Source organism: Triplophysa rosa, unplaced genomic scaffold (genome assembly GCF_024868665.1).
Source record: "Triplophysa rosa unplaced genomic scaffold, Trosa_1v2 scaffold406_ERROPOS52721, whole genome shotgun sequence".
NCBI classification, from domain to species: domain Eukaryota; kingdom Metazoa; phylum Chordata; class Actinopteri; order Cypriniformes; family Nemacheilidae; genus Triplophysa; species Triplophysa rosa.
The window spans coordinates 44,902-52,721 of NW_026634406.1; the positions used below are offsets into that span (position 1 = coordinate 44,902).

The following is a 7,820-nucleotide window of genomic DNA, read 5'->3' on the forward strand; positions in this document are numbered from 1 at the left end:
TGGTCATCGGCAAAGTTGATTATGCCACAGCCTCTGGGACAGGGAATGATCAGGACGCACGCACGCACGCACACACACACGCGCGCGCACACGCACAATATAATTAGTTTATATTTAATTAATATAACATTATTGTATTTCAACACAATTAACATTATTATATATTAATAAAGACACGGAACTTCACTTTGCTGACAAAACATGTTAGCTTTTTACATTCAACAGCATTAGATTTCCAATCACATTATGACCTTTTAACATGTGACCACAGAAAATAGAAATAATTGACATATTCCACCCTCTAGTGGTCATTTTACGTAACAAGAAATTAAAGCCACTGGCTCATTTTCACTAAGACACAAACTAATATGACTTAAAACCACACAAGAGATTATAACAATAATCATTCTAGATAAGACTGTTTGCTTTTTCTATACCAACAAACATTGTGTAACGTCAGATGACTTTGTCTTTAAGTGATCCTTGAATGTTCAAATCTAAGTTATGAAGTATGTAACAGTACTACACAATGGACTACTTGCAAGTGTTGTGATGTACTTCTAAATTAAAATTGTGTGGCACACTAGCTTTAGTTATATGTATTTGCAATGTGTGATTAATGCTTTTGATTATATTTCATATTCAGAGACAATTGCATTATGGACTTAAAACCCTTCTATCATTGAATGAGACACAACGCTGTTAAAAAGGACAGCGGTGAACTGCTGCAGGTACATACATGTGATTTACTGAAATGATAAAAACAGAACATAATTGCTGCCAAGTTAACAGAAATACTGGAAACACTTGAGTAAATTGGGCATTGTGTAAACATACCTTTTCTAGTCTTACCTGAGGTGGTAATCCAGACCTGAAAGGAATACCTGTTCAGCCTCCTACAAGGACAAATTCTGCAGCACAGCCAGAGTCTATATGATGGTCTATTAAAAGAAAAACGTTAATTTAAATACCAGAATCACCAGAATGGTGACACAGAACAAGGCATTACACATATGTTGAATGCTATCAAATCCTCTAGTCATTTTCCCTTATTGGTATTGTCTCTAAGAACTGCTGATACCGTGTAACATTGCGTAGCACTTCTCATATCATTGCTTTACAAATGTTTGTACATGTATTTAAGAAAATGTTATGTTTTATGTGATAACAGTTTTCATGTGTCTTGTCATGGTGTCAGTCTTATATATTGCTATTGCCGTTGGATGACTTAATCACTCCTGAGGTTTGATTTTTTTTGTTGAAATTCAACAGACACTGGTTACAGACACAATTTTTTTCTGTGGCAGTACAGTAGGCTTTACATTCAGTGTAGGAGGAGGAACAAACACAAATACATTACATGGCTATGCAACACAAACAAGCACAGCACAGAAACTCAGCTATTGTGTTGTGTACTATGTAACACTGCCTTGAGGAAATCCAGATATTTAACAATTACAGTACAGTTTACAACACATTCAATGATTACAGACAAAAACACTAGCAGTTTGTTTGAATCTCATACATGATTGTTGTTGTGCCTTTATAGTTAGCAACTCTCACAAGCTAATTTAACTTTGCTATCATAATAATTGTACAACTTTAAATAAATACAACATAATTCACATTCAGTACTCACATTTGATTGATTGATTGATTGATTGATTGTTGTCCGTCTTGTACTCGCGTTCTGTTCCTAGAAGGATCATGCTACTTTCTCTCTACACACGTAGCTAACTGGAGACGACGTGTTTATCAGGCGTCTTGTGAGGCGACGTACCTGTTCAGACGTAGTTAGTACACGTGTATTTTCAATAAAAATTTTATATACGCCGTCGTAACGTCGCCGCCAGTAGACGTTCCTACCATGACGTCGCCGTGACGTCGCCGCCAGTCTATCGTCTGCATTCCCTATCAAATCCATTAATAACTCCACACGCACCAGAGGGTAGGCTGCTCCTTCTCCTTCTCCTCGTTAGGCTTCGGTTTGGCATATTTCAACCGCCATAGACGCTTGATACTCTGCATTAAGCCGCGTCTTGAATTCAATGCAATAAATAGCAGAATACAAAAACAGTTAAGACGTGGAGTGAGACGTTCAGTGAGACGAGTGTGTGCTGCAAAGTCATTTTTTAGGACCATTTGGAACGCCATACTGAAGACATACCTGGAACGTACCATATTCGTTGCAGCGACGTAACAAATAACGATTCTGGGACGAGATGAGCACGTTTTAACGACCAAACAGTCACGTTGTTAAAATCTTTTTTTTTTTTAATTTAATTTAAACATTTATCATCCCTCACATGGAGGATTAAATTAATTTGTGATTTAATCTGTGCATTAAAGATTACATTTTAAGCATAATTGGAGTAATTTTCTATTAAAATATTTATAAAGCACAGTATAACGATCATAAAACTCAACACAGCACTGTACATCACAATCAGATATTTTATTTATACTGTAGTACATGACATAAATAATCAAAGACTTCAGCACAATATAGAGGATTTAAAGCAGATATTTATTGACAGAGATGAATAAACATTGTGTTTAGGCTTAACATTATATCCTTGTCTTAACACATAAGTTTAGCAGTTTGTCCGTTTAAAGGAAACAACAATCAAAAGCTTCTTTAGTCACACTCACAAACATCAGGGTCCGTTCATTTAAACGCGCCAAATCGATCGAAAATCACTAAAATATGTGTTTACTCTCACATCTGTAAGGTATAAAGTAAAGAAAGAATATTAATGAACCGCTAAAGTAAAATCAGGCAGTGAAATGACCGTTAAATTTTAAATGATGAGAGCGCGCGGCTCTTTGCAGAACAAAGAAGGCGAGTGCGTGCTGGAGACGCGCACGCACATATCAGAGGCGCGCGCACAAATGAAATAGTTGTAATTGTGGTATCGAATTAAACTCCAGTTTAATAGCTGTCAGAAGTCAGATTGATAGCATTTGTCTTGACATTATAACAGATTTTACACTGATCATACATTTTCCATACAATAACATAATAAACAGAAATGACCAGATTCATTAATCAAATGATCAGTGTCGAGGTCATATGAAGACGAGTATATCACATCCCTACAACATTCTCAACGGGATCAATTCACGACGTTATTTGAGGACGTGGCTCAGACGTTTCTGGAACGTAAGCAAAAATGACCAGTGTCCTGGTTTTCTGGAGACCAGTACATCACGTCGCTACAAGGTTCTCTATGGGATTAATTCACGACGTTATTTGAGGACGTGGCTAGGACGTTTCTGGAACGTAAGCAAAAATTCTAAAAATGGAACGTTGCCAAGACGTCCCCAGAACGTGGTCACAAAGTAATGTCACGTGACCAAATGAAGACGAACTGGCGACGTTGTCATAACGTACTGTGTTAGCTGGGTTGTTACCGCGAAATAAGCCCTTCGCTTCGCGTCTGCTCCTGATCACACTGTGGGGAGATATTTCTACGATAACAACCGGCTGCCTACATTATCCCTTACTTATATATTGGAATCAAGTGCTTTTATATGAAAAGCGTCAATTCCGTATGTAATTCAATAAATAGTGCATGTGATTAAAAGGACGATGATGTCACTTTTACAAATATATCAGATAAATCAAATCATTCTTTCAAAGGTCGAAACGCCCCCGTGTAACAGGGCTAAACACAAAACTTACTGTACATGACAAATGAAAATAAGCAAAGCGATAAAAATAGTAAATGAACCAGCCACTCCCTAAAGACGTCTTTGGGATTTCATGCCCGGCTACCATTGATGTTTTAAATAAACCGAGACGTGTACGGGCTGAATTGGCCTTTATTGTAAGGCTGAGAGGGGAAAAGGAATGCTATTTGTTCCTCAGAGTGTCCGAGACATTGGTCTGTCTGGGGTGTTCATTTCCTGTCGGGCTCCAGCGTAGGTGCGAGGTGGGTGTTGTGTTTCCTGCCCACGACCCGAGTCGACTCAAATGAGGAGGGTGGAGGAGTGTTTGGAGACTGAATCTCTGAATGTGGCCAGAAAGATGACATTTTTAAAGGCCTATACAAACACGAGCCACAACCTTTTATGACATGATTTTGTCCTTTTTACTGATTCGTCGGCTCGTTCGCACACAGAGGTTTCTGGTTTTCCTCTTTCGTGCGCTACCCAGCAGTTTTCCAGTGTGGTCACTTCACAGCGTAACCTTACAACACTGAAGTGGCTTTAAACATCATAGCGCGTGAAAAGATGTGCCTCTGGTCTATTCTAAGGCCTGGGTGTGTGGTTAGGTCATGCTTAGTTTGATAAATGTAGGTTAAATCAACAAAACAGCTCTGGCTCGCTGGTCCACAGGGCCATCTGTTGGTGGCACGTTGTATGGCTGTGAATGCCTGATTCTTAAATCTTACGTTCTTCTTGATAGAGTAGTTCACTTCAAAATTTTCCCCCATTGACTTTCTATAGTAGGAATAAAAATGACAATTTTGAAGTGAACTTTTCCTTTGAGTTGAGATACAATAAGTCCTAAAAATATATTGTGCACATATGTACTATATGAATATGATAATCAGTACGGTATAATAGAGTCTATAAGCACCATCTGATGTCATCAATGTACCATGTTATTGTCAATAATGTCTGTAATGTAAAAGCATCAAAAATGAAATTGTCTGTAATGATACTTTGAAACGTCTTTAGCCAAAAACTACTGGATGGCTACTCATTATGTCAAACAGAACAAAAATATTGGCACCATGATATCAGGAGTTGCTGTGGCATATGCAGTAGCTTCCAAACCCAATCCCCCATCACTATATGATATTTTAGTCCCTGTAGTCCCTAGACATGGCTTTAGTTTCTCCTTCAGTCTTAAGGTTATGGAATTGTGTTCACCTATTTTATCATCCTCCAGGTAAAGTCTATACATCTGACTAGATAATAGCAAATCACCTCAACTTTATTTATATAGTGCTTTTTACAATTTTCATTGTTACAAAGCAGCTGTACATGAGACATATTGACTATAAGCAAAACAATTAAATTTATACCTGTAAAAACAAGAAGACACAGAAGACAGACATACCCACATATAAAACACTCCACACACACAATATGCACACCTATCCCTAACCCTTAACCTAATAATCACACAAACATATGCCCTCTATTACATTTAAAGAAAAACACTATTTGAGCCAATTATGAGCCTTTTTATTTAGTGAGGACCAGTAAAATGTCCTCACAAGTGGGTTCACAGGTATTTCACTGTGGTACTGAGTAGGGCTGTGCGATTTGGGGAAAATATCTAATTGCGATTTTTTTGACAGACATTGCGATTGCGATTTGATTTGCGATTTTAACTTTTCTAATTCAAGCTTCAGCTCAATATTGTTGTGTGGAGCACGGTATGGGTATAATTGCCCTGCTGAAAGAAAACAACAAAAAAAAACATTACAGAAATTCTAATTGTTTCCATTAAAACCATTACAAAATTCATTTTTGTAGTGTGTTTTGGGCATTATTCAAATCGGGCTTACTGTTGTTCAATTGGTTCCCAGCTTCAAGATTACATCACACCAATAGAATCCAAATACCAGTGTACACTATTATAGTTTCCATTAAAACAAATACAACTCCCATTGTAACCCTTAAATCCATAACATTTTCTATTGTGTTAGTGAATTATTAAAATAGTTCATAGGTTACATAGGCTGATTTATTATTTTTTAAGTATGTGGGATTTTTTAAAACAAGTAGAAAATGTGCTGAATGTTTAATTTCATCCAAGTGAAATTAGCAAAACAGTTAGATAGAATTTACATTTGTTTGAAACGCGGAGCTAGGCGTGAGTTGACACAGGGTGCGCGCGTGCGTCAAGGCAACAGGCTGTGTGTGCGCATCAAGTTTAAACGGCTCGTCCACGAGACGCGCAACGCGGGGCAGAGACGTGCGAGTATGAAACAGGCTATGTGTGCGCATCAAGTTTAAACGGCTCGTCCGCGAGACGCGCAACGCGGGGAAGAGACGCGCAACGCGGGGAAGAGACGCGCAACGCGGGGAAGAGGCTATGTGTGCGCATCAAGTTTAAACGGCTCGTCCGCGAGACGCGCAACGCGGGGAAGAGTCGCGCGAGTATGAAACAGGCTATGTGTGCGCATCAAGTTTAAACGGCTCGTCCGCGAGACGCGCAACGCGGGGAAGAGTCGCGCGAGTATGAAACAGGCTGTGTGCGCATCAAGTTTAAACGGCTCGTCCGCGAGACGCGCAACGCGGGGAAGAGACGCGCGATTATGAAACAGGCTATGTGTGCGCATCAGTTTAAACGGCTCGTCCGCTAGACGCGCAACACGGGGAAGAGTCGCGCGAGTATGAAACAGGCTATCTGTGTGCATCAAGTTTAAACGGCTCGTCCGCGAGACGAGCGAGTATGAAACGGGCTATGTGTGCGCGTCAAGTTTAAACGTCCGCAAGACGCGCAACGCGGGGAAGAGAGCGAGTATAACACAGGCTGTGTGTGCGGTCTTCTGAATTGGATGGTTCTTTAGTATTTATTTGCCTAATATGATTGATCTGACTCTGCAGATGCCATAATAACACACACTCTATCTCTCCCGCGTTCTGTTTTTTTTTATTTTTTTATTAGGCATAACGGAGGTGCGCTCACTCTGTTGGTTAGCAAGAATGCCACTCAAAGCGGGCTTGGAACAGACGCGTTTCCTATATTTCACATCGTTTCCACATCGCAGCCTCTTGCGATTAGCAAATCGCAACGTCTCACAACGCGATTGCATTCGATTTCGATTAATCGTTCAGCCCTAGTACTGAGGACATTTGGCCCTCACAAATATAGCTTAACCTGTTCCCTCACTGTAAAAAATGATTCGTGGCCCTAGTAAATATGGCTCAATTAAATAGGCTGATTTTCCTCAAAAAAATAAGTTTTGCACATTACTTAATTTCTTCCTATAAATGTTACTAAATTTATTGAGATTGCAGTTTGCTTAAAATAATGAGTAAACACAGCAAGTAATTTTTTGTAAAGTCGCATGAATCTGGTTATTAGTCAATTTGACTAAACATTTTAAGTAGATCATGTGACACAGCAGCGGCCATTTTCTGAAAATAATCTCCTCAAACGATAAAGGTGAGTAAACTTAACTTGTTTTATACTAAAATGTTTCATAAAATAAATCCCACCAATAGTGTGAAGATACATGTTTCTTAGTGTTTTCATTTGAAATAAGTTTAATTTTGGTGGTGCACGTTTCTTGGTGTTTTAAATAAGCTCCTAGATATCAAATGTACAAAAACGTGCGTGCACAGCGCACTTCAACTTTTGTGAGAAGAAAGTTTATTTACGTTGCTTAAATGAGATTTATGGTAAACAATCACGATTGCCTACTTTTATGAAGGCATTGAAAACACGATGATAGTTATATTCGCCGTCCAGCTCCTTGAGCTTTTTAGTTTCAATTTGACACAACGCGCCACATTAACAGACAACGTTTTTAAGTGAGTTAAAAAGAGCGCGAAGCCGTCATTGCTTTATTTCAAACCTTTCATCTGTTTATCTATACCGCGTGCGAGCGTTGCGATGCATCGCGACAAACGCCTTGTTGTTAATGGTTTCTGTTATCTTTTGTCATGTGGCATCTTGAGGTGCGGACAGGGTGTGACCGGCTTTAATAATCAGCGTGAAATCAGCGCTTCCTGTTTCCTGCATCGCTGCTGGCGGCTTGTTTGTATCAGTGCGCTTATCACTTCGCTCTAATATTAGTGTATTTTATTATCGCTAATTATTATTGTCGTTGCTAACTTATCCTGATATCTCA

The 7,820-nt window shown here is 39.1% G+C and overlaps 1 long non-coding RNA gene across 1 annotated transcript; it reads right to left on the reverse strand.

The window, feature by feature from the left end:
• Nucleotides 1-537: 537 nt before the first annotated feature.
• LOC130550710 (uncharacterized) lies at nucleotides 538-1,972 on the reverse strand. Its single transcript, XR_008962479.1, has 3 exons — nucleotides 1,867-1,972; nucleotides 1,640-1,780; nucleotides 538-941 (listed from the first exon to the last, which is right to left on the reverse strand). It is a non-coding gene; the product is annotated as an uncharacterized LOC130550710 (long non-coding RNA).
• Between the last annotated feature and the right edge of the window lie 5,848 nt (nucleotides 1,973-7,820).